We start from the raw sequence: 9,514 nt of genomic DNA on the forward strand, positions 1-9,514 counted from the left end.
CAAACTTGAGTTAACATTAAAAACAAAGGACAATTATAGGGATTTTGAATGTCATTTACATAAAAACTATACAGTAAAATCACTTCATACTTCATAGATGCATAGTGTAGTAAACCTTGAATTGATATCTGTTGATTGTATGGACTACTTATTAGAAATGACCATATTATAAAGCAGTAAACTTGACTCGTTAAAAAACAATGGACAATAATAGGGATTTTGAATATCATTTACTCAAAAACTACACAGTAAAATCACTTCATATTTCATAGGAAAATAGTGTGGTACACACAGAACTGATATCTGTTGGTTGTATGGACTACTTATTAGAAATAACCATAGTATAAAACTGAAGTCAAGCCAGCCTCCACTTGGAAAAGCTTGGTCAAGCCAGCCCCCACTTAGATTTGGTGGAACGTCGTATTCTGAACATTACGGTAATAGCGTGCAGAGGAACAAATTTCTAAATAAAAGCCAAAAGTCAATGACAGGAAATGTATGTAATAATAAATAATTTTCTAAACAAATAATAAATGGATAAACAACAAATATTTGCTATTTTGTGGAAATGATGAAGATTTTAGGACATGACTCTCAAGTCACTCTGATGTGCCATTTAAAAAAAAGGCCCTTTGTGTAGTCCTATGTCTGTAAATTTATTTCCAAATTTAAATAATTATTAAAAAGAAACCTTTAGTTTGCACAGAACAATTTCACTTCATAATCATAGTACCACACCTGATTATGTCACTCACTTAATATGAAGTCATTCTGATGTGTCATTTCAAAATAAAGGCCCTTTGAATTGTCCCATTTCTGTAAATTTAATTTCAAATGTAAATAATTATTAAAAAGAAACCTTTAGTTTGCACAGAACAATTTCACTTCATAATCATAGTACCACACCTGATTATGTCACTCACTTAATATGAAGTCATTCTGATGTATCATTCCAAACTAAAGGCCCTTTGAATTGTCCCATGTCTGTAAAATTAATTTCAAATTTAAATAATTATTAAAAGGAAACCTTTAGTTTGCACAGAACAATTTCACTTCATAATCATAGTACCACACCTGATTATGTCACTCATGTAATATGAAGTCATTCTGATGTGTCATTTCAAAATAAAGGCCATTTGAATTGTCCCATTTCTGTAAATTTAATTCCAAATTTAAATAATTATTAAAAAGAAACCTTTAGTTTGCACAGAACAACTTCACTTCATAATCATAGTACAACACCTGATTATGTCACTCATGTAATATGAAGTCATTCTGATGTGTCATTTCAAAATAAAAGCCCATTGAATTGTCCCATTTCTGTAAATTAATTTCCAAATTTAAATAATTATTAAAAAGAAACCTTTAGTTTGCACAGAACAATTTCACTTCATAATCATAGTACCACATCTGATTATGTCACTCACTGAATATCAAGTCATTCTGATGTGTCATTTCAAAATAAAGGCCCTTTGAATTGTCCCATTTCTGTAAATTTATTTCCAAATTTAAATAATTATTAAAAAGAAACCTTTAGTTTGCACAGAACAATTTCACTTCATAATCATAGTACCACACCTGATTATGTCACTCACTTCATATGAAGTCATTCTGATGTGTCATTTCAAAATAAAAGCTCTTTGAATTGTCCCATTTCTGTAAATTTTTTTCCAAATTTAAATAATTATTAAAAGGAAACCTTTAGTTTGCACAGAACAATTTCACTTCATAATCATAGTACCACACCTTATTATGTCACTCACTTCATATGAAGTCATTCTGATGTGTCATTTCAAAATAAAAGCTCTTTGAATTGTCCCATTTCTGTAAATATATTTCCAAAATTTAGATCATTATTAAAAAGAAACCTTTAGATTGCACAGACCAATTTCATTTCATAGTCATAGTACAACACCTGATTATGTCACTCATGTAATATGAAGTCATTCTGATGTGTCATTTCAAAATAAAGGCCCTTTGAATTGTTCCATTTTTGTAAATTAATTTCCAAATTTAAATAATTATTAAAAAGAAACCTTTAGTTTGCACAGAACAATTTCACTTCATAATCATAGTACCACATCTGATTATGTCACTCACTGAATATCAAGTCATTCTGATGTGTCATTTCAAAATAAAGGCCCTTTGAATTGTCCCATTTCTGTAAATTTATTTCCAAATTTAAATAATTATTGAAAAGAAACCTTTAGTTTGCACAGAACAATTTCACTTCATAATCATAGTACCACACCTGATTATATCACTCACTTCATATGAAGTCATTCTGATGTGTCATTTCAAAATAAAAGCCCATTGAATTGTCCCATTTCTGTAATTTTTTTTCCAAATTTAAATAATTTTTAAAAGGAAACCTTTAGTTTGCACAGAACAATTTCACTTCATAATCATAGTACCACACCTGATTATGTCACTCACTTCATATGAAGTCATTCTGATGTGTCATTTCAAAATAAAAGCTCTTTGAATTGTCCCATTTCTGTAAATTTATTTCCAAAATTTAGATCATTATTAAAAAGAAACCTTTAGATTGCACAGACCAATTTCATTTCATAGTCATAGTACAACACCTGATTATGTCACTCACTTCATATGAAGTCATTCTGATGTGTCATTTCAAAATAAAAGCTCTTTGAATTGTCCCATTTCTGTAAATATAATTTCAAATGTAAATAATTATTAAAAAGAAACCTTTAGTTTGCACAGAAAAACTTCACTTCATAATCATAGTACCACACCTGATTATGTCACTCACTTCATATGAAGTCATTCTGATGTGTCATTTCAAAATAAAAGCCCATTGAATTGTCCCATATCTGTAAATTTAATTCCACATTTAAATAATTATTAAAAGGAAACCTTTAGTTTGCACAGAACAATTTCACTTCATAATCATAGTACCACACCTGATTATGTCACTCACTTCATATGAAGTCATTCTGATGTGTCATTTCAAAATAAAAGCTCTTTGAATTGTCCCATTTCTGTAAATTTAATTCCAAAATTTAGATCATTATTAAAAAGAAACCTTTAGATTGCACAGAACAATTTCACTTCATAGTCATAGTACAACACCTGATTATGTCACTCATGTAATATGAAGTCATTCTGATGTGTCATTTCAAAATAAAGGCCCTTTGAATTGTCCCGTTTCTGTAAATTAATTTCCAAATTTAAATAATTATTAAAAAGAAACCTTTAGTTTGCACAGAACAATTTCACTTCATAATCATAGTACCACACCTGATTATGTCACTCACTTCATATGAAGTCATTCTGATGTGTCATTTCAAAATAAAAGCTCTTTGAATTGTCCCATTTCTGTAAATTTAATTCCAAAATTTAGATCATTATTAAAAAGAAACCTTTAGATTGCACAGAACAATTTCACTTCATAGTCATAGTACAACACCTGATTATGTCACTCATGTAATATGAAGTCATTCTGATGTGTCATTTCAAAATAAAGGCCCTTTGAATTGTCCCGTTTCTGTAAATTAATTTCCAAATTTAAATAATTATTAAAAAGAAACCTTTAGTTTGCACAGAACAATTTCACTTCATAGTCATAGTACAACTCCTGATTATGTCACTCACTTCATATGAAGTCATTCTGATGTGTCATTTCAAAATAAAGGCCCTTTGAATTGTCCCATTTCTGTAAATTTATTTCCAAATTTAAATAATTATTAAATGTGAACCATTAGTTTGCACAGAACAATTTCACTTCATAATCATAGTACCACACCTGATTATGTCACTCACTTCATATGAAGTCATTCTGATGTGTCATTTCAAAATAAAAGCTCTTTGAATTGTCCCATTTCTGTAAATTTAATTCCAAAATTTAGATCATTATTAAAAAGAAACCTTTAGATTGCACAGAACAATTTCACTTCATAATCATAGTACCACACCTGATTATGTCACTCATTAAATATAAAGTCATTCTGATGTGTTATTTCAAAATAAAAGCTCTTTGAATTGTCCCATTTCTGTAAATTTAATTTCAAATGTAAATAATTATTAAAAAGAAACCTTTAGTTTGCACAGAACAACTTCACTTCATAATCATAGTACCACACCTGATTATGTCACTCACTTCATATGAAGTCATTCTGATGTGTCATTTCAAGATAAAAGCCCATTGAATTGTCCCATATCTGTAAATTTAATTCCACATTTAAATAATTATTAAAAGGAAACCTTTAGTTTGCACAGAACAATTTCACTTCATAATCATAGTACCACACCTGATTATGTCACTCACTTAATATGAAGTCATTCTGATGTATCATTCCAAAATAAAGGCCCTTTGAATTGTCCCATGTCTGTAAAATTAATTTCAAATTTAAATAATTATTAAAAGGAAACCTTTAGTTTGCACAGAACAATTTCACTTCATAATCATAGTACAACACCTGACTATGTCACTCATGTAATATGAAGTCATTCTGATGTGTCATTTCAAAATAAAGGCCATTTGAATTGTCCCATTTCTGTAAATTTAATTCCAAATTTAAATAATTATTAAAAAGAAACCTTTAGTTTGCACAGAACAACTTCACTTCATAATCATAGTACCACACCTGATTATGTCACTCACTTCATATGAAGTCATTCTGATGTGTCATTTCAAAATAAAAGCCCATTGAATTGTCCCATTTCTGTAAATTTATTTCCACATTTAAATAATTATTAAAAGGAAACCTTTAGTTTGCACAGAACAATTTCACTTCATAATCATAGTACCACACCTGATTATGTCACTCACTTCATATGAAGTCATTCTGATGTGTCATTTCAAAATAAAAGCTCTTTGAATTGTCCCATTTCTGTAAATTTAATTCCAAATTTATGTCATTATTAAATGTGAACCATTAGTTTGCACAGAACAATTTCACTTCATAATCATAGTACCACACCTGATTATGTCACTCACTGAATATGAAGTCATTCTGGTGTGCCATTTTAAAAAAGAACTATTGTAAATGATCACATTTCAGCTATATTCACTCCGGATGTTGGAATTGTTATTAAAAGGAATCCTCCAGTTTGCACACACCACTTTCACTTTATAATGAAAGTACACCCCCTAAATATATGTCTCTCACTTAATATCAAGTCATTCTTGTGTGCCATTTCAGATTAGGACCACTGTAATCAATCAGATTTAAATTATATTCACTGTAGATGTTGAGATTGTTAATAAAAGGAATCCTCCAGTTTGTAAACACTACTTTCACTTCATAATGATAGTACAGCACATGCAAGCATCAATCATTTAATGTCATACTATTGTAGTGTGTCTAATTTGTTCATCCACTCATTACATCCAGATCACATTACTGATATAATGCACGACGCGGTTCCTCAGCGCCTTCAAGAGTAGTCGACTCATGTACCGAGTGATTACTCCAGTGTGAATCGAAGGAACTGGCGTTAGAAGCGTGCTGGAGTCACCCCCTCACTGGTGGATTACCCCTTCAGGTCCGGGGAATTTTTTTTGGGGGGGTTAAGGGTGGGGGCTGTTAGCCTCCGACTTCAGGACAAGGGAAGTGAGGCTAACAGGGGCGCACCTCTGGGGGATCCATGGTTAAAGAAATCCCTCAAGAGTTCGCCCATCAGACCCCCTAAACCCTTAACAGTTCCAGTACAGGACGTCGTTGCAGGGCCCCCTGCCTCCGTGGACGTTGTCGCAGGGCCCCCTGCCTCCGTGGCGTCGTCGCAGGGCCCCCTGCCTCCGTGGCGTCGTCGCAGGGCCCCCTGCCTCCGTGGACGTCGTCGCAGGGCCCCCTGCCTCCGTGGACGTCGTCGCAGGGCCTCCTGCCTCCGTGGACGTCGTCGCAGGGCCTCCTGTCTCTGTGGACGTCGTCGCAGGGCCTCTTGTCTCCGTGGACGTCATCGCAGGGCCCTCTGCTCCCAAGGATGTCGCTGCACTCCCTCCTGATCTCCAGGAGAAGCTTGCAAGCCTCTTGGCACGTCTGGAGGTCTCCGTGAAGGCGGCACCCGCCGCTCCTGTCTCCGTGAAGGCGGCACCAGCCGCTCCTGTCTCTGTGAAGGCGGCACCAGCCGCTCCTGTCTCCGTGAAGGTGGCACCAGCCGCTCCTGGACCTGTGACTGTGGCTCCGGCCGCTTCTGCACCCGTGACTGTGGCTCTGGTCGCTTCAGGTCGTGTCCCCATAACTGTGCCCAGGCTGGTTCCTCAGACTTCCCCTCAGACATTTGCCAGTCCTGGGCATCCCCCAGTTGTTTTGATTCCCATGTCTGTTCCTGTCCTGGTTCCTGTCTTAGTCCTCGTCCCTGTACCTGTGTCTGCCTTTGTCTCTGTTCCCGTCCCTGTCACTGTGTTCGTGTCAGTCCCGGTAAACGTCCTGGTCCCTGTTCCCCTGCCAAGTCTTATCCAGTCCCCTGTTAATCCAGTCCAGTCCACATTTCAGTCTTATGTCTTATCACCTGTCTCTTCACCTGTCTTGTCTTCAGTCCAGTCTCCATTTCAACCCTCTGTCCTGTCTCAAGTCCAGTCTCCTGTCCATTCCCAACACCCAGTCCCGTCACCTGTCCTGCCTCATGTCCAGTCCCCGTATACATCCAGTGTTCAATCAAATGTCCTGTCCCCTGTTCAGTCACTTGTCTTGTCTCCTTTCCAGTCCACTGTCCTGTCCCCTGCTCCTGTCCAATCTTCTGTCTCTGGTTCTGTCCTGTCCTCAGTTATGTCCCCTGTCTCGTCACCAGTCTCTGCTCCTGTCCAGTCCCATTACCCAGTTCTGCCACATGTTCTGTCTCCATTCCAGTCCCCTGTCCTGTCACCTGCCCATGTCCAGTCTTCTGTCCCTAAACCTGTTCAGTCACCTGCTTCTGTCTCCAGTTCCTAGTCTCGTCCAATCCCCGTTCCCATCCATTGTCCTATCCAATGTCAAGCACCCTGTCCAGTTTCCTGCTCCGGTCCAGTCTCATGTGTCCTGTCTAGTCCTTTCCAGTCTCAAGTCCTGTCTCCTTTTCCCTTTTTTCAGTCACCCGTTCAGTCCCGTCTGCTCTCCAGTTTTGTCTCCAGTCCGTCCCCCTCTTCATTCCAGTATTTCATCACCCGTCTCTAGTTCTGTCTTGTCCCGTTTCTGTCCTCTGTCTTGTCTCAAGTCTCTTCTCCTGTAGCCTCCCTTTGTCAGCCTCCTGTCCTGTCCTGTGTCCAGTCTCCTATATCCGGTCCGGTCATGTCCCCAGCTCCTGTGTCTGTTCTGTTGTGTCTGTTGTCCTTGTCTCCGCCCATGTCCCGCCTTTGTTCCGCCTCCTTGTCCGCTGTCCTCGTTATCTGTCTCAGGTGTGTCTCGTTTGTATGTAGTATTTAAGTTCCCTTGTGTCACTTCCTGTTATCGGTCATTTGTTTTGCTCTTTCCCAGTCAAGTCATGTCGTTTCGTTTTGTGTTGTTAACTTCCTAGTCAAGACGTTTCGTTTAGTTTCCCAGTCATGTTGTTTCTTCCTTTTTCATAGTCATATGGTGTTGTTTCTCTCCCACTTCAAGTCAGGTTGTTTTTGTTTCCTAGTCGTTTCATTTTGATTCCAAAGTCATGTCGGTTTGTGTAATTCTCATTTGTAGTCATGTCATTTTGTTTTTCTCCCCAAGCCTTGTCATTTCTTTCCTCTAAGTATCGTTGTTTCGCCTCCAGTGTATCTGTGTCTTGTTTCTTAGTTTGGTCTGTCTCTGTTGTTTTCCTCAATTCATTTCATATGTCTAGTTGTTTCCGTAGTTGCCAGTCTTTGTTTTGTTGTATCTTTTGTTTCATTAAAATTACTGTGTTTTAGCAAGTGCGTCCGCCTCCGTCAGTCTGCCCCGCTAATCGTGACATTCACTGAGTGACGCCATAGGAGAAGTACTATTGGTTCCATGAAGAACCATCTTTCGGAATATTTTAAATGTGTAAAAAAAGCCACAGTCACGGGTGGAGAAGCGGCGGAGCCACAGTCACGGGTGCAGAAGCGGCCGGAGCCACAGTCACGGGTCCAGGAGCGGCTGGTGCCACCTTCACGGAGACAGGAGCGGCTGGTGCCGCCTTCACAGAGACAGGAGCGGCTGGTGCCGCCTTCACGGAGACAGGAGCGGCGGGTGCCGCCTTCACGGAGACCTCCAGACGTGCCAAGAGGCTTGCAAGCTTCTCCTGGAGATCAGGAGGGAGTGCAGCGACATCCTTGGGAGCAGAGGGCCCTGCGATGACGTCCACGGAGACAAGAGGCCCTGCGACGACGTCCACAGAGACAGGAGGCCCTGCGACGACGTCCACGGAGGCAGGAGGCCCTGCGACGACGTCCACGGAGGCAGGGGGCCCTGCGACGACGTCCACGGAGGCAGGGGGCCCTGCGACGATGCCACGGAGGCAGGGGGCCCTGCGACAACGTCCACGGAGGCAGGGGGCCCTGCAACGACGTCCTGTACTGGAACTGTTAAGGGTTTAGGGGGTCTGATGGGCGAACTCTTGAGGGATTTCTTTAACCATGGATCCCCCAGAGGTGCGCCCCTGTTAGCCTCACTTCCCTTGTCCTGAAGTCGGAGGCTAACAGCCCCCACCCTTAACCCCCCCAAAAAAAATTCCCCGGACCTGAAGGGGTAATCCACCAGCGAGGGGGTGACTCCAGCACGCTTCTAACGCCAGTTCCTTCGATTCACACTGGAGTAATCACTCGGTACATGAGTCGACTACTCTTGAAGGCGCTGAGGAACCGCGTCGTGCATTATATCAGTAATGTGATCTGGATGTAATGAGTGGATGAACAAATTAGACACACTACAATAGTATGACATTAAATGATTGATGCTTGCATGTGCTGTACTATCATTATGAAGTGAAAGTAGTGTTTACAAACTGGAGGATTCCTTTTATTAACAATCTCAACATCTACAGTGAATATAATTTAAATCTGATTGATTACAGTGGTCCTAATCTGAAATGGCACACAAGAATGACTTGATATTAAGTGAGAGACATATATTTAGGGGGTGTACTTTCATTATAAAGTGAAAGTGGTGTGTGCAAACTGGAGGATTCCTTTTAATAACAATTCCAACATCCGGAGTGAATATAGCTGAAATGTGATCATTTACAATAGTTCTTTTTTAAAATGGCACACCAGAATGACTTCATATTCAGTGAGTGACATAATCAGGTGTGGTACTATGATTATGAAGTGAAATTGTTCTGTGCAAACTAATGGTTCACATTTAATAATGATATAAATTTGGAATTAAATTTACAGAAATGGGACAATTCAAAGAGCTTTTATTTTGAAATGACACATCAGAATGACTTCATATGAAGTGAGTGACATAATCAGGTGTGGTACTATGATTATGAAGTGAAATTGTTCTGTGCAAACTAAAGGTTTCCTTTTAATAATTATTTAAATTTGGAAATAAATTTACAGAAATGGGACAATTCAATGGGCTTTTATTTTGAAATGACACATCAGAATGACTTCATATGAAGTGAGTGACATAATCAGGTG

The sequence above is a fragment of the Hoplias malabaricus genome, chromosome 4 (assembly GCF_029633855.1).
Source record: "Hoplias malabaricus isolate fHopMal1 chromosome 4, fHopMal1.hap1, whole genome shotgun sequence".
Classification (NCBI taxonomy): Eukaryota; Metazoa; Chordata; class Actinopteri; order Characiformes; family Erythrinidae; genus Hoplias; species Hoplias malabaricus.